Source organism: Pyrus communis, chromosome 17, assembly GCF_041283825.1.
Source record: "Pyrus communis isolate YQ-2024b chromosome 17, ASM4128382v1, whole genome shotgun sequence".
Classification (NCBI taxonomy): domain Eukaryota; kingdom Viridiplantae; phylum Streptophyta; class Magnoliopsida; order Rosales; family Rosaceae; genus Pyrus; species Pyrus communis.
The window spans coordinates 12,624,824-12,644,110 of record NC_142581.1 but is presented as its reverse complement, the minus strand read 5'-3'; the positions used below and the strand labels follow the sequence as shown (position 1 = coordinate 12,644,110).

General features: G+C 39.8%; 1 long non-coding RNA gene across 2 annotated transcripts; it reads right to left on the bottom strand.

The window, feature by feature from the left end:
* Positions 1 to 1,768: 1,768 nt before the first annotated feature.
* LOC148689489 (uncharacterized) lies at positions 1,769 to 8,429 on the bottom strand. 2 transcript variants are annotated; one of them, XR_015958287.1, is made up of 4 exons: positions 8,182 to 8,429; positions 7,543 to 7,995; positions 6,983 to 7,059; positions 1,769 to 2,086 (listed from the first exon to the last, which is right to left on the bottom strand). It is a non-coding gene; the product is annotated as an uncharacterized LOC148689489 (long non-coding RNA). The 2 variants fall into 2 exon arrangements; XR_015958286.1 differs by having other exon boundaries at positions 7,543 to 8,272.
* Between the last annotated feature and the right edge of the window lie 10,858 nt (positions 8,430 to 19,287).

Genomic DNA, 19,287 nt, shown 5'->3' with positions numbered 1-19,287 from the left:
AAAATTTGGGATTTTTCTACCAAGCGGTTATTTTTTGGCGATTAAATAAAGGAGCAGTGCTCGTTGCTGGAAAGTGACGTTTTTGGATTTAAACTGTGTTTTTGAACCCCAAGATGACCTTAGATGGGTTCATGGCCTTCTGGAGAAGTGTTCAGAATAGTCCAGGCTTTAAATCCAGCCATTTTGGGCCAGTTTTAGAGCTGATATGGGTCCAAAACGTGGTTGTGCAGAATTTTGGGCGAATTTACCAAGTCAATTTAGGATTATGTTTCCTATTTTATTTTAATTTATTTAGTTACCTATTCTCATTCTAAGACCTTTTATTAGGAGGGTTTTAATGAGGGTAGTATAAATAAGCCTTTTGGTAGACCTAGGGTTTCTAGAGAGGAGAGAACGCATGCAATTTTTGGAGAGAACATTTGGGGCAAAGCTTAGAGGTTTAAAGACTTATATTTTCAAGGTGTTTTCATTCTTTTTTTATTTCAATAAAGACTATGATTTTTAGTATGAAAATGCGTAACTAATTTTCTTTTGCTAGGGTGAGGCCATGATACTTAGCAAGAATATGTATTCTCTTTTTAATTTGCTTATGAATTTATGCATGCACATTTTGGATTGTTAATCACTGTGCTTTAAACTATCTATTTGTCTTAGTGATTTGCGACCATTAGGATATTTAGAAAAGTTATTTGATGTAATTTTGGCGAAGGGTTGTCCCTAAAATTGACTAAGGCTTCTTGTGGTTAATATGTGTAACCTCTTAGGATGGACGACACGTTTTAAGGGTTATATGGTTTTTCAAAAAGTTTTCATAAAACTTAATGAGTCTCACATGTTCACATTCGATCTAGACACCACAGACGGATTGCATGTTAGATACACGTTCTATGTTGGAGGTTCCAAGTAGAATATACTCTAGGAAAACCTAACCTTCAAAATATGCATGTATGGTTCTTAAGTAATTTAGACGAGCTACATAGGATTGTTAGGATGACGGTGGAACCCTAGTACTTTCTCACTTTGAATTCTAAAAATTGTTTCCTTTATCTTTCTTTAAAGTTGTGGTTTTTAAGTAATCTTTTTAATTAAATTCATTTTTCTTAATTTAGGTCATTAAATCACCTCTTTCAAAAGAAAAACTTTGTTTTAATTAATTAGTTGAGAATTGATTTCACTTTGATCTCTTTAAATTAATCCTTGCGAAGAACAACTTTGCTTGAGCCAATTATATTACAATAACCTTGTTTCTCTTGCAAATATTTTAGGTGTTTTTAACCCTTTTACGCAGATGATAAAAATCCTATCAAGAAATTACCACCGTTACCTGAGACAATGGGAACCTTCACTGTAGGGAACAATTTTGCATAATCTGTTTACAGGGGTTTTGGATAGCAAGGAAGCTATGGCATTTGTTCTACCAACAGCGGGACAACCACTGAGGGAATCCTTGGTAGCATTACCTATCCTGAAGTTGAAGATGGGTCTACGTTTGAGATACGGCATCATATCTTGGAGATTCTACCTTCATTTCATGGTTTATCAACAGATGATCCTAACATGCATCTAATTGAATTTCTAATGGAATGCAAAAACATTTTGTTGAGAGAATTTTCAGCAGAATCTATCAAACTCAGACTTTTTCCGTACACTTTGAAGGATGGTGCAAAGAGATGGTTACTCACACTTCTATCTGGAAGCATTACTTCGTTGAACCAACTCATTGCTGCATTTTTAAGCAAATACTACCCAGCTTCAAAAACACTTGATATGAGTACTCAAATTTTAACATTTGCTCAAAAACCTAATGAAGTAATTCATGAAGCATGGGAACGTTACAAAGATCTGCTCAGGAAATGTCCACGTTTAGGCATTAATGGTGACACTCAAATGAATTTATTTTACAAAGGGCTGAATTTGACTACTAAGACTCTTGTTAATGCTTCTTATGGAGGAACGTATTCAGACAAAAATGCACTGCAAGCGTATCAATTGTTTGAGAACATGGCAACAGAATCTCAACAATGGGCAGTTGATATACCTTAGACCAGGGGTGTTTTTGAGATGTCCAGTGGGTCACCTCATGTATCTGCACAAATAGAAAAGATGGAGAAGAAGTCAGAAAATTTTGATGAAAATTTGACATGCTTTTACAAAGAATGGCAGCACCTGTCCAGCAGCCTACTGCAGCCGTATGTACCATTTGTGGCATCACAACACATGATTTTATGGGTTGCCCACATAGGGACGCATACCCAGAGCATGTTATAGAGTAGATTTAACGCATTCAATAATTATCAAAGGCCTAGAAATGGATCCATACTCAAATTTGTACAACCCCGGGTGGAGAGATCACCCAAATTTCAAGTGGAATAGAGATCAACAGGTTAAACCACAGTTTCAACAACAAATACAGCAACTTGATGCTCAAGCTAAACCTTCTTGGGAAGTCGCAAACGAAAAATTGGCAGATCATACAAAGGCATGTTTTCATGCAGCAAAACAAGAAATTCAGAAAACCTACCAAAAAATTCAGAACATACAAGCAACAATGAAAGATCTACAGCAGCAAATGGGGTAGCTTTCACTCCAGTTTTCGAGCAGAGAAACAGGAAATTTCCTAGCCAAACTATCCCGAATCCACGTGGAAATGCAGATTGTAATGCTATCAGAATATTGCCTTGTGGTAAAATTTATGACAACCGAGATGCAAAAAATAAAGAACATTGTTGGAGCTTCACGGGCAGCACCTTTGCAGTCACAAAAAGGTTCTGAAATTTCTGCAGAATCTGCCCAACCATTGGACAGATCCAAAAATACTGCAGTACTTGCTACAAAAATGCAGAAAAGTCAGAACGTGTTTATGTTCCACCTATGCCATATCTCGAAAGATTGAAGCCACATGCAAAAGATCAACAATTAACAGATTTCATGAAGACATTAGCTAAAGTTCAGATTAACCTACCATTAATTGATGCAATCAAGAACATTCCCTCATATGCCAAGTTTTTGAAAGATGTGTGCACAAAGAAAAAGAAGATTGTGGACTTTGAAAAAGTGATTCTCACAGAGTAGTGCAGTGCAGTTCTATTACAAAAGCTGCCACCAAAGAAAAAATATCCAGGGAGTTTACAATTTCATGCACAATTGGACATTCTGAGTTTAAACGTGCTTTAATTGATTTGGGTGCTAGTATTAATTTAATGCCTTTTTCTATTTTCAACAGCGGGGACAAGGCGAAATCAAACCAACATCAGTTATTTTACAATTAGGGGATTATTCGGTTGCTTATCCTAGGGGTATTATTAAAGATCTTATTATCAAAGTGGATAATCTCTACCTTCCAGCAGATTTTGTGGTCCAGCACATTGACGCTTACAAGTACAAGAACAATCTGTTATGTTTAATTTATTTGAAGCAACTAAGAGGCCTAGTGATATGCAAGATTGTATGAGAGTTTTACATGGTTTTGAAGACACAAAAAATGAAGATGATGAGGCTTTTGAGTATGTTATAGCTTTGGAAAGTGTCCCTTTACACCAGCCAAAGTGGAGATACGTTTTTGAGAGTTTGGGAGAACCAAAAACACCATTACAACCTTCAAAAATACAACCACCTAAGCTGGAATTGAAACCATTACCAGAACACTTAAAATATGCTTATTTGGGTGCTAATTCTTCGCTGCCAGTTATTGTTTCTGCAGATTTATCTCCAATTGAGGAAGAGAAATTGCTGCGTATTTTGAGAAATTTTCAAGATGCCATTGGGTGGACAATTGCAGATATTAAGGGGATCAACCCAACACTCTGTATGCATAGAATTTTGATGGAGGAGGGTGTGAAACCCACCATTGATGCTCAACGCCGATTGAATCCGATCATGAAGGAAGTTGCTCGAAATGAGGTTATGAAGCTTTTAGATGCTAGAATGATTTATCCAATTTCAAATAGTAAATGGCTAAGTCCTACTCAAGTGGTACCTAAACGCACTAGAATTATAGTTGTAAAAAATGACAATAACGAGCTTGTGCCTACACGTTTAACTACTGGGTGGCGAATGTGCGTTGACTGCAGGAAGATCAATACAGGTACTAGAAAGGATCACTTTCCGTTACCCTTTACTGATCAAATGTTGGAAAGATTGGCTGGTCAGGCTTTCTATTATTTTTTAGATGGGTATTCAGGCTACAATCAAATTCTAGTTACACCAGAGGATTAGGAAAAGACCACATTCACGTGCCCTTTTGGTACATTTGCTTACAGAAGAATGTCTTTCGGATTATGCAATGCACCTGCAACATTCCAACGCTGCATGATGAGCATATTCTCAGGTTTGGTTGAACAAGTTGTTGAAGTAGTTATGGATGATTTTTCTGTTTTTGGGGATTCGTTTGATCATTGTTTGTAGAATTTATCTTTGGTTCTTGAGCGTTGCAAAAAAACTAATCTGGTATTGAATTGGGAGAAGTGTCATTTTATGGTTAAACAAGGCATTGTTTTAGGGCACTTGGTATCTAGCAAAGGTATTGAGGTTGATAAAGCTAAGATTGATGTTATTGCTAAGTTACCCCCTCATACTACTTTGAAGAGCATTCGTTCGTTTCTTGGACATGTTGGGTTTTACAGATGGTTTATCAAGGATTTCTCCAAGATTAGCCGACCTTTGTGTAGCTTATTGGCTAAGGATGCACAGTTTGTTTTTGATGATGCATGCTTGGAAGCTTTCAACAAGTTAAAAACACTCCTAACTTCAGCACCGATTATTGCAGCTCCGGACTGGAACTTACCATTTGAACTAATGTATGATGCATCAGATTATGCAGTTGGGGCAGTTCTTGGACAGCGAAAAGACAAGATTCCTCAAGTCATTTATTATGCTAGTAGAACTCTCAATGATGCACAGCTGAACTATGCAACCACTGAGAAAGAATTGTTGGCAATTGTTTTTGCATTAGAGAAATTTCGTTCTTAGTCTACACAGATTATGTTGCTTTGAAGTATTTATTATCTAAAAATGATGCTAAACCTCGACTTATTCGATGGATTCTTTTACTTCAAGAGTTTGATTTGGAAATTAAGGACAAAAAGGGCAGCGAAAATGTGGTGGCTGATCATTTATCAAGATTAATAAATTTTGCTACTGCAGAAGAGGACACATTGCAATTTTCCTAATGAACAATTGTTGGTTGTCCAACACAAAACACCATGTTTTGCAAATTTGGTTAATTATTTGGCGAGGGGAGTTATTCATCCAGATTTTAGTTATCAGCAGAAAAAGAAATTTTTGGCAGAAGCAAAATTTTATTTTTGAGATGAGCCGTATCTGTATAAATACTGTCCAGATCAGATTATTCGCAAATGTATTCCAGAAGAGGAACATAACAATGTTTTAAAGTTTGCACATCATTATGCTTGTGGTGGCCATTTTGGGCCTAAAAGGACAACAGCTAAAATTCTACAAAGTGGGCTGTTTTGGCCTTCTCTTTTCAAGGATGCTAATAATTGGTGTAAATCTTGTGATCGTTGTCAGAGAGTGGGAAATTAGTCCAAACGGAATGAGATGCCACAACATGGTATTTTAGTTGTTGAATTATTCGATGTTTGGGGTATTGATTTTATGGGATCATTCCCATCTTCACATGGCAATCAATATATTTTGGTGGGGGTTGAGTATGTTTATAAGTGCGCAAGGCGATTGCAGCACCAACTAATCAGGGATCAATGGTTCTGAAATTCCTCCAAGGGGTCATATTTCCACAGTTGGGCATCCCACGAGTTATACTTAGTGATGGGGGGAAAGCATTTTATTAATAACCAGTTTGCTGCATTACTTGCAAAGTATGGGATAACTCATCGTGTTGCCACTCCTTACCATCCACAAACATCAGGGCAGGTTAAGGTTTCAAACAGGGAAATAAAGCGTATTTTGGAGAAAACAGTTGGCTCCACTCATAAAGACTGGAGTTTGAAATTAAACGATGCACTTTGGGCCACAGAACAGCATTTAAAACACCGATTGGGATGTCCCCGTTTCTTCTTGTGTACGGCAAGGCTTGTCTTTTACCTATGGAGCTAGAGCATAAAGCGTTTTGGGCTATCAAGGAGTTAAATTTTGCTTACGATTCAGCAGGGGAAAAGCATAAGCTGCAGCTCAATGAGCTTGATGAAATTCGCCAGAAGGCTTATGAAAATGCACTCATATACAAAGACAAAACACTGGCATTCCATGACAAACAAATTGTCAGGACATATTTCTAGCTAGGGCAGAAAGTTTTGTTATTCAGTTCCAGATTAAAGTTATTTCCAGGGAAATTGAAATCTCGATGAAATGGGCCCTACTTGGTTACTAAGGTTTATTCTCATGGAGCAGTTGACATTACAAGCAAGATTAATGGCAACACACTTAAGGTGAATGGTCACAGGCTGAAACCATACTTGGAATCACCCTTCGACAATGCAGCCAAGTCTATGACTCTGAAGAATCCAGCAATTTAATCACAGGGCTTCTGTTCAGTCTAGCTACAGACGTTAAATAAAGCGCTTATTGGGAGGCAACCTAATTTTCTAACTTTTTCATTACTTTCTGTCTATTTTATCTCATTATTTTCCATCTAGCTACATTTAAATTCCTAGGCTGTCATTTAGTGTCAACAATCATCTAAAAAAATAAAAAATAAAAACATTTGGAAAAAAAAATTCCCAAAAAAAAAAAAAAAAAAGTTACAATTTTACTTGTTTAATTTTTAGTTTATAGTTAGTATTTTCTATAATCTATCTCTGATTTCATAACGTAGGTTTTTGCAGACAACAAACAAATCAAACAAGAATGTATACACAAAGAGATTATTTTAGGCTGGAATCATGCACCCAGCAGCAAGTCTACATTACCATCACTCACATTCCTAGACTATGCTGACATATAATGCAGAAATTACAAAGCTCTTGCAAAATCACAGATCCAACCACAAAAGGATAGAACATTATACCTCTGTTTTGCTACACGGTCATTCTTCAATGCAATCCTTAGACGCCAATGAGCTGCTTTTATGGATCTCCAGTGTTCCTGAAACAAAACAAATCAAGTTGATAAGTACTGAGGAGCTTTCATTATTTTTATGCATATCTACACCTTTTAGTTTCAAAGATGCCATGTATGCCATTATTGAAGTTTGGGGGTCGGGTCTTTATCTGTCCTCCGCAAGGTTAAAGTTCAAAGAGTCCATATATGTTCATGGGTGGATCCAGGTTTTCATTCACTATTAGTACAGGAAAAGGCGTGTTCCAAGTTCAACATTATCATTCCCATATAGTTCCCAGTTATTCCTTATATTTTAGTTTGGGGGTGATCAGGTTTTTGTTAAGTTTTATGATTGGCAGAAGGTGTTCAAAGTCTGACATCATCATCCATATCCAGATCACCATTTTATTTCTTTTCGCATTACAAGTCCCGGTTCTCGGTGTTTGAAATATCACAGAATATCACACGAAAGATGCTTTACAGCCATACATGCTGAGTAAAATAAGAACCGAGGGATGAGTTTTCTACCTGTTGCAGTTTCAGGAGTTTGCCTGTTAATTTTGCCATTTTGAACCACTGACTCTGTAGTTTGGGTGTTCTTTTCTCTCGGAGCCAGAAATTTGAGATATGAACTGACATTGCACCTTATCTTTGCAGTACGTAGTAAGAACATTTCAAAACACGCGTTTGTACCTTTTGCATGATCAGATCTGTGCGGTCCGAGAGGATTCTTTTGTTTTTCTCCTTACAGCCGACGGATCCGTGAGCATCCTACACACATTTTACCTCCGATTGTCATCATCCATGCAAACCAGCAGATCCTTAACATGCAGGCATAGCACAGTCACATGCGAGAATGAATTGTTAGCTTTGGTTTTCGATCCGTGTTAGTTATGTCTGGCTTGGCTGTTTTTCGTCAAATCTGGGGTCATTATCCTTTCTTCCGTTGTTATGCCGTCATCCAAGCCTTCGAAATCTACTCTGTGCATAAATAAGAACACGGATGGATGTTATATTTTTTTCGCCCTTTGGTGTTGGTGTTGGTGCCTCACTTTCGTTATGGATCCGAGTGTCCTCGCAGAGAAAACAGTTGCATGTGTTGGTTCTTTACTTTTCCCATGCAAATAAGCTCAATGGAACACAATGGCAGCAAGGAAAGAGTTTTACCTTTGAGATTTCGGGTTTTGTTACGCAGCATTGATGTTGCAATGAAGTTGGAGGAGCGGCTAGTGTTCTCCAGTGTAGAGAAATGTGAGACCTCTTAGTTTCTATAGAGCAAAAAGCTTAGAATTCCTCAATATAATTAGAAATGAGAAAGAGGAGACTCTGTTGAAATGACGAGCTCTGAGCTCGAGGAAAGAAGAGAGCCGTTTGGCTCTCCGCTCGAGGTTCCAAGTGCAGACATGGGACAAAGGAATCTAAAGTTTTTCACAAGCCTGTGCACGTGTGAGGTGTACGAATGCATTCCGTGTGTCTCCATTTCTTTTGTTTTCTTCTTGGACCTTTGCGTTTGAGGATTGGGTTCAAACCCAAACGTTTTTCAATGGGTCCTTTTATCATCTTCCTTCTGCCCAACGCTTATCCTGCACCATGGTTTCAAAATTCCAACCTAAGACGCTAAGTCAGCCTATATAGAGCCAGTTCCAGGTCACGGGTTCGACTCCAGGTTTGTCCACTTCCTTTTCTTTTTTTTTTCTTTTGTAGTGTATCATTTTATTGGTTGCTTGTCTTTTGTTTTATTTTCTCGTTTTATTTTTCGTTTGTCTATTTCTAGTTATTTAAGGAAGTTATTTATTTTTATTTTGTTGTGTTAGTTTTTTTTTTTTTTTTTCATTTTTCTTCTATTTTTCACACCTTGAGGACAATGTGTGATTTAAGTTTAGGGGTGGGAATTAGAATTTTTAGGTTTTTAATTTTTGAGTCAATAAAAAAAAATTCATTCTTTTTAAGTTAATATCCATAGATTATTTTAACCGTTAAAACAAATGGACATGGTGAAGGTTAATCCCACTGTAGAGTCTTTTCTATTTATCATTGCTTAGACACTAATTCATGGGTTATACTTTGACAATTTGCACATTCACATCAACATGGTTTTGTGGGGAGTGAGATTGAAACACTTACTTTTAGTCTAAGTTTAATTTTAATTTTTGTTCTAAGTAAAGTTCGTTATTGTTATGAATAAAGTAATAATTGTTCCACCCGAGGCTTTGCCTAGTAACCGGGCCAGTCCTGCCTAATCAGCAGTGATTCTCGTGTCAAACGGTAGAGTTTTGGCATAGGGCAGGGTGGTTAGTTGGTTTCGTAGCCTTTTCAACTCGAGTTAATAAGTCCTTAGGGGTGTTCTACACCTAGTGCCCTAAAGCTTTTGTGGTTTGGGAGTCATTGACCTAAAGCTTGCTACATGGGTTGGATCGAAAGCTTAACTGAACTAAAATTGCACGACCACTACTGTTACTTTAAAAAAAAAATAGCTATCTTTAAAGTTAGTATGAGTGAAATAAAGAAAGACGAAAGGTAGAGATTTTAGTCGAGTCTCCTTAACCATGTTGGTTCACTTTTCACCAAAGGAAGTTCATGAATTCTTTCCTAATTGATTCTAAATGACTTAGACTCTGTGGTGGGATTAGTTGAATCTTTTGAAAAGATGTTCTGATTTTTAACATTTTCTATGGATTGCAACTTTGAAGGTGAAAATCTTTGTCATTTAGTTTTAGTTAAGTTCTAGTTTGTTAGCTTTTATTTTTGTTTCCTAGTTTAATTTTGCTTGAGGACAAGCAAAAAGCTAAGTTTGGGAGTATTTTGATGAGTCAATATTATATTATATATTGCACCTATTCTTAGTATAATTTGATAATTATTCTAGTAGAATTTTGATACTTTGCTTTATATTTTCAATATAGGACATTCAACTTCCTCTAGAGCAAAACATGATCAAACGAACGAAATTTGGAGTGATTCAAATTGAAGGACGTTCAAGTGTCTGTTGGCTTATTTGTGTCAAAATTTGGGATTTTTCTACCAAGCGGTTATTTTATGGCGATTAAATAAAGGAGCAGTGTGCGTTGTTGGAAAGTGACGTTTCTGGGCTTAAACTACGTTTTTGGAGCCCAAGATGACCTCAGATGTGTTCGTGGCCTTCTGGAGAAGTGTTCAGAATAGTCCAGGCTTTAAATCCAACTATTTTGGGCCAGTTTTGGAGCTGATATGGGTCCAAAACGTAGTTGTGCAGAATTTTGGGCGAATTTACCAAATCAATTTAGGATTATGTTTCCTATTTTATTTTAATTTATTTAGTTACCTAGTCTCATTCTAAGACCTTTTATTAGGAGGGTTTTAATGAGGGTAGTATAAATAAGCCATTTGGCAGACCTAGGGTTTCTAGAGAGGAGAGAACGCATGCAATTTTTGGAGAGAACATTTGGGGCAAAGCTTAGAGGTTTAAAGACTTATATTTTCAAGGTGTTTTCATTCTTTTTCTAGTTCAATAAAGACTATGATTTTTAGTATGAAAATGCGTAACTAATTTCTTTTGCTAGGGTGAGGCCATGATCCTTAGCAAGAATATATAGTCTCTTTTTAATTTGCTTATGAATTTATGCATGCAAGTTTTGGATTGTTAATCACTGTGCTTTAAACTATCTATTTGTCTTAGTGATTTGCGACCATTAGGATATTTAGAAAAGTTATTTGATGCAATTTTGGCTGAGGGTTGTCCCTAAAATTGACTAAGGCTTCTTGTGGTTAATATGCGTAACGTCTTAGGATGGACAACACGTTTTAAGGGTTATATGCTTTTTCAAAAGGTTTTCATAAAACTTAATGAGTCTTGCATGTTCACATTCGATCTGGACACCACGGACGGGTTCCATGCTAGATATATGTTCTATGTTGGAGGTTCCAAGTAGGATATACTCTAGGAAAACCTAACCTTCAAAATATGCATGTATGGTTCGTAAGTAATTTAGATGAGCTACATAGGATTGTTAGGGTGACGGCGGAACCTTAGTACTTTCTCACTTTGAATTCTAAAAATTGTTTCCTTTATCTTTCTTTAAAGTTGTGGTTTTTAAGTAATCTTTTTAATTAAATTCGTTTTTCTTAATTTAGGACATTAAATCACCTCTTTCAAAAGAAAAACTTCGTTTTAATTAATTAGTTGAGAATTGATTTCGCTTTGATCTCTTTAAATTAATCCTTGTGGAGAACGACCTTACTTGAGCCAATTATACTACAATAACCTTGTTTCTCTTGCAAGTATTTTAGGTGTTTTTAACCCTTTTGCGTAGGTGATAAAAATCCTATCAATTTGGCTTGACGGGGGTCGAGAAGGCATGAAAATGTGGCTGAAAAGCCATGACATAGCTGCCGTGGGTGGCTTGCTACTATCGGCTTAGTGCGGCGGCGACTGGCTGGGCCAGGAACAATTTGGCTTGGCTGAGCTGATAGGTGTTGGGAGCATTGCTTGGGTTGCTCGGTTTGGCTAGAGCTAAGGGCAATTGTATGGCTGGGGTCGCGGATTGAGGCGTTGGGGCGTAGTGCTAAGTGAGTCGTATGGCTCATGTCTTTTGGGCTCTTGGACTTGACGGGGGCCAGGCTGGTGATTGAGAGAAATGATAAGGTCATGGGCATCATGGGCTGCTGGAACGTTGGTCATGCAGGCTTTCTGCCTGCTAGCCTGAAAGAAAAAATTAGGGAAAAACTAGCATAGGTTAAGCTCTCCCGCTGACTACCATGAATGGCGTTGACTGCTTAGTCCTCTTTACTGGGAGAAAGATGGGCTGCTCCTGAGAAAATAGATAAAGAGGATCAAGGCGGATGCATTGGCTCGTCCGATCGCTGTCGTGGAATCTACTCTAAATAAAGGTGGAAAGAAGAGATCTTCCCAACTTGCTTAAAAAATGTCGATTAAGAAAAAACTGAAGACTTCCTCCGCTGCTCATGAGGGTCCACCTGCTGCCGAGAGGCTTATGATTGACTTGACTTCTTCCGATGGGAAGAAAAATGAGGTTGCTAGATCTGAGCTTATGTCGTCTATCAAGCCCCTGATGCCGAAGTCTGTACCAAAACGTTCGTTGGGAGCTAAGTCCGATTCACCTTTAGAGAAGCTTGCAACTATGAAAAATGATAAGGCGGACTCTACTCCTAAAGTGGCACTAAGGCCCACTCCCCTTGCTGCTGAGATTGATTTGTCTGCTGAGAAAGAGAAGACTACTCACGTAGGTAGTTGTGAGAAATCCACCAAGCCTGTTTCTAAGAGGCTGATGAGATTTATGCGCTCTTAAAACTAGATCAACTTGAAGACATAGAAGCATGTGCCAAGCTTGTTGATAGCGTTAGATGGGATACCAAGGCTGCCAAGAAGGTGGCAAAGGCTATAGCAGCTGAAGCTTATTCCTCTGAAGAAAAGATCAAGAAGTTAGAATATGAGTTCACCGCTTTAAAAGGGTCTAATATCTATGCCTCCACTTCTCTGTAGCTTGAGACCGCTTGCTAAGAGATCATGGTCCTGAAGACTAGGCTTGACACAATCCAAGTTAAGTATGAAAATGTAAAGGAGGAGATCAGATGTTACACACCTCAGATTCAAGATCTTGAGCATGCCATTTATAAGCTTAATTCCGCTACTTATGCAAAGGATGAGGAGTTAATTGCTTCTTATAACCAAGTGATCCACTTCAAGAAGGTCATTGATAGGTTTGAGTCCCAAGTGTTTGAACTCCAAGGTGTGCTGAAGATTAATGAAAGTCTGAAGAAGGAAGTGGATGAGCTGCAGCACGTCCATGTTGGTCTGCTTGAGGAGAATGAGCAATTGAAAGGTGATAAGGTTGGGCTCGAGGCTTCACTTGTTTAGAGTCAAGCCGATTTCTACAAGTTAGATCATCTTATTGGTAGACCGTTTGACTTTGAGTTTGTTGGGAAAGACTTTGAAACCTTATCTATTTCTCTGAAAGACTTGTTTGCCTTTACTTTTAAGGCCTCCATTGGTGAAGTAGTCAGAGAAGTTGATGCCCAAGATGGAGCAGCCAAGGGTGAAGCATCGGATGATGCCGCTACTAGGAGTGCTATGGTTGCTGAAGATGTGGCGGCCGAGTAGTCGTGGGATGTCCAAGCTGCTAAAAGGCAGTCTTCTAGGTAACCTTTAGGATTTTCTTTGTTTTCCTTGTTGCTTTTGTTTTACTTGAACTCCTTCAACCTTTGTTATTTGTTTATCAATTTTGCTAGAAAATTTAATAAACTTGCTTCTTTCGTTTTTCTTCATCTTCACTTCTTTTGTTTACACTCAACCTTTAACTTTTAGACCAGTGGCATGCGTGCTACTTTTCTATAAGTAGACAGGCTCACATAGCCTATGCAGCTATAGGTGTTGGTGTAGAATTTTGCGAGGTTGTTAACCATAAGGTCGGTAGCTGGATGCCTTACTTACAGAAGCAGACGAGTCCGCATGACCACTTGGTTGTTAACCTTGACTTTCTTCAATCCTTTAAGTTGTGTGGCCTGCATCACAACATACTAAAGATTTTTGGGTCATAAAATTCGCTAACCTTTTGTATCAAAAGCGCACGGTTGTATGGAATTTCATAAGCAAAGGTTTAAGAGAACTCCTTGCTCTTTCTGTAACCAATTATGTAGGTTGCATAGAAAGTATCACAACACTTTATGAATTAGTGTAGATCTAAATGATCATTCAACGCTTGGTAGAGGTGAAGCTCATCGATTATGTAACATGTCGGCAATGGATAAAGCTTCGTATCTGCATGCTAGCTTAATTAACCTTTCACAAGAATGTGCAGTTGTATAAGTCTAGCATGGCTTTGCTGTTTAAAGGGCAAGCTGTACGCAGTCTTTTGGAAATCGTAGGCTACCTTAGTGCACTCGGTAGTAGTTTTAGGGTTCCAGGGCAATCGTCTATGGGGCGTACTGCATAATGTGCCTCATTCGTCTTTGAGGCCCGGTTCCCCGTAAATTAGTCCAAGAGACCCGAAGTCCTTCAGTTAGCTAAGCCTTGAAAAATGCCATTGTGGCTACTTTTAGGAATCACGACGCAAGCCATTGTACACCTAGTTACACCAGGGCTGACTGACTGATCCATATCTGGATATTCGAAGTGTAAAGTTTATCCTCCCGTATTGAAGAGCAAACCCATGTGGGTGCCGAGGAATTGGTTTACCCTCTCGTACTAGAGAGCATGGTTGGTCCCTAGCAGGGCGCAATTCCTGTGATAAGTACCGAAGAGTAACGTAGTCTTCTCTTGAAGTGCATGAGTGATCAGTTATTGTAAGCATGCAACTAAGCCAAGTTATAGATTACTTCTAAATTCCTCATTGAAAAATGAGTGAAACAAACGAGAACTTAGCTGTAAGGTAGGAACTATATAGCAACTCGATAGTCCTCGGCTTGCAAGGTGGTGCCCCTCGAGCTGCTTGAGTTTTCAAGCTTTGATGTAGTGGCAGGTCATGCATGGTACTTCCTTATATTGTAGGAATTCCACTGATTTTCAATCTCTTTATTGTTCATGGTGGCAAAGGTGTAACTACTCTTGCCGCATACTCTGCTGATCTTGTACAGACCTTCCCAGATGGGATCCAACTTTTAGGACTAAATCTCTAGGCTGGAACTACTGAATCTTGGCCCTTTTGTTGTAGCTGGAGAGGAGCTGCCGCTGGTAGGCTGTAATGCTGGTGATGATCTTCTCGCGTTTCTCCTTTGCCAAATCTAAGTTTGCGGCCATCTCCTTTTCATTATGCTCGATGCTTAGCAGTAGAGTGTTGATACTTGGCACGATGACATTAGGAGGAATAATTGCTTCTGAACCAAATGCCAAAGAAAGTCTCACCGGTTGCTCGTCGTTTGGTTATACGATATGCCCATAGACATCCGGGGAGTTCGTCTAGCCATTTTCCCTTCTTGTAAGAGAGGGATTTCTTGAGACAGTCGAGAATCGTCTTGTTGGATGCTTCAGCCTACCCATTGCCTTAAGGATACCTTGGCGTGGACATGTGCTGCTTGATGCCATATTTCTAGAAGAACTTATTTTTGCCTGCAAATTACAAGCTGCTATCTGTGATGATGGATTGAGGGATGCTAAATCGACAAATGATGTTCCTCCATATGAAGTGCTCTATGTCTGTCTGAGTTATGGTTGTCATGGGTTATGCCTTTACCCACTTGGTAAAGTAATTAGTCGCCACAGTCATCACGCCTCTACCTCTAGTAGCGGGCAACATTGGCCTTATCAAGTCGATAACCCATTGCATGAATGGCCAATGACTCGTATGCGGGTGTAGTTCACTGACAGGCAATGCTGGTACCTACTTGTAACGTTGGCAGTGGTCGCACTTTTGTACTAACTCTTTAATGCCTTGATGCATAGTAGGACAGTAATATCCTATGTTAAGAATTTTCTGTGCTAAGGATTGGGCTCCGAAGTGATTTCCACAAACGCCTTCGTGGATTGAGCTTAGAACCTATAAGCCGTCGAGAGGCGCTAGGTAGCGGAGATGTGGTCCAGTGTAAAATCTTCAAATGAGAATGCTGTTCCACATATAGTAACATGCTACCTTTGTTTGAGCTTTCTAGACTTCAATCTTTCCATGGGGAGTGTGCCATTGACCAGGTAGTCTATAATGAAATCTTGCCAATTTGGAGTTATACTAATATGCGACACCTTGGCTACTAACTCTACCTCTATGCTTGGCTTGTTTAGATACTCCACCAAAATAGAGCGTATGAGTTAGTGGTCGAGGATGAAGCCTAGGCCGGCCAACGGGTCCACATTGGCATTGTCTGCTTGCAGAACTTGAGTAAGGGTGTAAGTCTGAAACACCTCAAGTTACTTTCGTACCTTTTCTTGGTATTGCGCCTTCTTCAGATGCTTTGTCGTGAACTCCCTAATAGTCTGGCTGATGGTTAATTGGGAATCAGAATGATTTGCAAGCTTTTTACCGCCAAGTCTTTTGCCATTCCGAGGCCTGCTAGTAGGGCTTCGTACTTTGCTTTGTTGTGGATTGAAGCCTAGAGTGATTACCTGCTCAAGCATCGAACCGTTTAGGGTGGCAGGACCATGCCTGCTTCCGAGCCTTCTGTAGTTGGATGAGCCGTCAACGTGCGAATGCCAGAAGTCTTCATCAGGTGAAGCAGGTGTGGCTAGGGCGTGCTTGGTTGCCTCTGAGACGTCCTTGGGTCACTTTGTTGTGTCACCTAGGCTAGACGTGAAGGTGTGGTAGAGAGCCATAGAGCTAGGGCCATGTTTCACGTCACAGGAGATGCTCAACTGCTGGTATTAGACCACTTTAGAGCTGACTTATGGAGCAAGGGTAGGTTGGGGCTGTGTGAAGCGCAGCAAGATGTGATGTTCAACTACTGGTATATGTTTCTCCTGCGTAAAATCTTTTGCGGCGACAAAGACAAAACTTGCTTCTGAGTATGTCCTTCTAATGTTCGTCTACCCTTGGCACGCCTTTTAAGCTGAGTTGATGGGTTCAACAGAAAACTTTGCATCCACCAGTGTCTGTGCTTTTATCGTCGTGAGTTTGGAATAGGTGGAATAATGCGTCATGAGGATGGCTGCTTATGTCTGAAGGTATAACTTGAGCTTCTGGGTTGCAACAACTGTCACTAAAGTTAGCTTTTGAATTTTTGGTATCTAGTTTCCACATCGAGAAGAGCTTTTGAACTATGGAATACAGGTAGTCAAGCCCCCAGCTCTTCTCACATGAGGGTGGAGCTTATTATTGCTTTAAATATTGTCAAGCATGTAAATAAGTCATCCGCTGCTTCCGTTTTAGATAGTAAAGAAGTGATGTCGAGTACTTTTTCAAGTCCTTGATTGTGCATCGGCAAGCCTTGTCCCAAAGTGCATGCTTCTTTACCAGAGTGAAAGAGTTTGCCAAAGTTGGATCTTTTTTCATTATCAATTTTTCAAACAACATGTGGTTTGCTGGGAGTCATTTTTGGAAGGTTGCTCTCACTATCGAGTCATTGCATTCGACTATCTTTTCCTTCCCTGCTTTGAACCACTTCACATAATTGCAAACCGACTCATTTGGGTTATTCTTCAAATTGAACAAATGGTCGGACTTCTTCTTGATCGAGCAATAGGATGAATATTCTTTGGTGAAAACCAAAGAAAGTTCGTTGAAACTCCGGATAGATTGTTATGGCAGGGTGTAGAACCGATCTTGCACCTCATCTTGTAGAGTAGTGGCAAATATATTGCACATGAGATCGTCGTTGTTTCGATAGAGGATCATTGCGCTTCAGTAATGGTTTAGGTGTCTCTCCAGGTCTCCATCTCCTTTGAAAGATGTGAAATGTGGCGTGCTAAACTTGCATGGAGGCTTTACCTGCTCGATCTTATCCGTGAAGATGACCTGCTTATGTTGGTCATGTCCCCATTATAGTGCCTTGTCAATGACCTTGTTGCGTTGGAAATTGCACAATCGCTCAATCAAAAGCTTCTCTATTTCTTCCTAAATTTGCCTTTGTTGGGGGTAGCGAAGCTCTCAACTGCCCTTGGTCGTAACGTACTGGTCTAGGTTGTTCTTCCATGAGTTTGGCTCGTCTATGCCTCGACTGTGGTGCATGTGGTACATTCCTAGCAAGCGAGTAATTTAGGATGCTGGTTGAACTTGAGCCAGATTATATAACTGTTTCTCGTCGTCTGTCGTGCAACCTACTCCGACGTGAAGTGGAAGATGTTTATTACAGGCCTAGCCGGGAATGAGCACTTCACTTAGAAGGTTGCCCATGTTAATTATCGAAGTGTGACCCTAACCATAAATGTATACTCGTTTGTGGGCTTAACTTAGAGTGTACTCTCCTCCACACGTTAATACTGAAGTATACACTATCTCAGGGGCTCAATTAGGAGTGTACACTGCCCGAATGCTCGATCTGTGGTTGGTCGAGGGGCTGCTTACCGAGACGTTGTTGGAAAGGTTCGTCGTCTGCCTTCGCCCTAATTTAGGACACCTCGTTTGGGGCACGCTACATCTCGGCTTACTGTAAGAGTTGATTCACCAAGGTCATCTACTACGCGAAGACGCTTGTCAACTTTATGACTTGTCGATACAAGTGTTATTTGTCACTTGGGTTGGAAAATCTTGGATGGTATGTATCTCCTTGAGTGGTGAAAGTGCAATGGACTCTAGGCGTGAGATTTGAGCTAAAATAGGGTAAATCTAGATAAAATAGGTAAAAAACATTGAAAAAATGGGTCTGGATCATCCAAAAATGGGTCGGCCCAAGCATAAAGAGGTACGGATCTAGATCAGGGAGCGCATGTGTGGGTCTGGAACACGGGTCAACCCGTTGGGCTGCTAGAGTACACACGGATTGGGCTGCTTCCACGTGGGCTGTTGTTGCAGCCGTTGCTGGGCTCGTGCGTGGGGAGGCCTGTTGCGCCTGGAGCTTGGGCTCTTGATTCGGAAAATTGGGCCAACTGGAAAAGCTTCCGCCTACCGCCAAGTGGGATCAGTGCCTTGGGCCTCCAAGTGTGCTCCTAGATCCTGTATTTTTTATCTCCAAATGGGGCCAGCATCTCGGCCTATTATGAATGTCTGCTTCTGTTGGTTGGCTCCTTGCTTGGCTAAATCTCGCGGCTTGAGCCGTATCATTGTCTATGGGCCTCATGGTTCTAGGCTTGTGAATGGGTAGCAAGGGCTACATGGATAGAAATAGCTTAGGAGGCTTGCTGCTACACACTGCCTCCATGTGGGCCACTGTTGGCAGCGATGGTGGCTGCCATTCCTTTATTCATCAGTCCTCCGAGTGAGCGAAAACATGTAGAGAGTACCATTTGTCGTGGTTTTCGAATTTCTAACCATTGTACTTTTTTTTACGTTTTATCAAAGAATTTTTATAAAAAATTATAGGAATAAGAATGTACGAAAAATCTACAAATGAACAAGAAATGGGAAACTTTGAATGAGAGAGTCTTCTTCGAGCGTGTGAATCAAGGCTCTCAATGAAAGCACCAATTTGTGGATGCAAATTTCTGCCTTCTTCTTCTTGGACTAAAATGCACCTGTAAAACAATCAACACCTATGACCAAGAGCCTCACGCGCCTACGATGAATAGGAGGGCTTTGGCCGAAGAATCTCCGATGTCAAAGTTAGAATTTAAGGGAAAAGTGTTTAGAGAAATTTAGAGAATTTTAGAAGAGAATCGTACTTAGGTTTTTGGAGAAATGGGGGGCTTTATATAGGGGTGTGGCCGGCCCTATTTGGACAAATAAGGACCGACCACTTATGGTAAAAATTTGGCCTTAA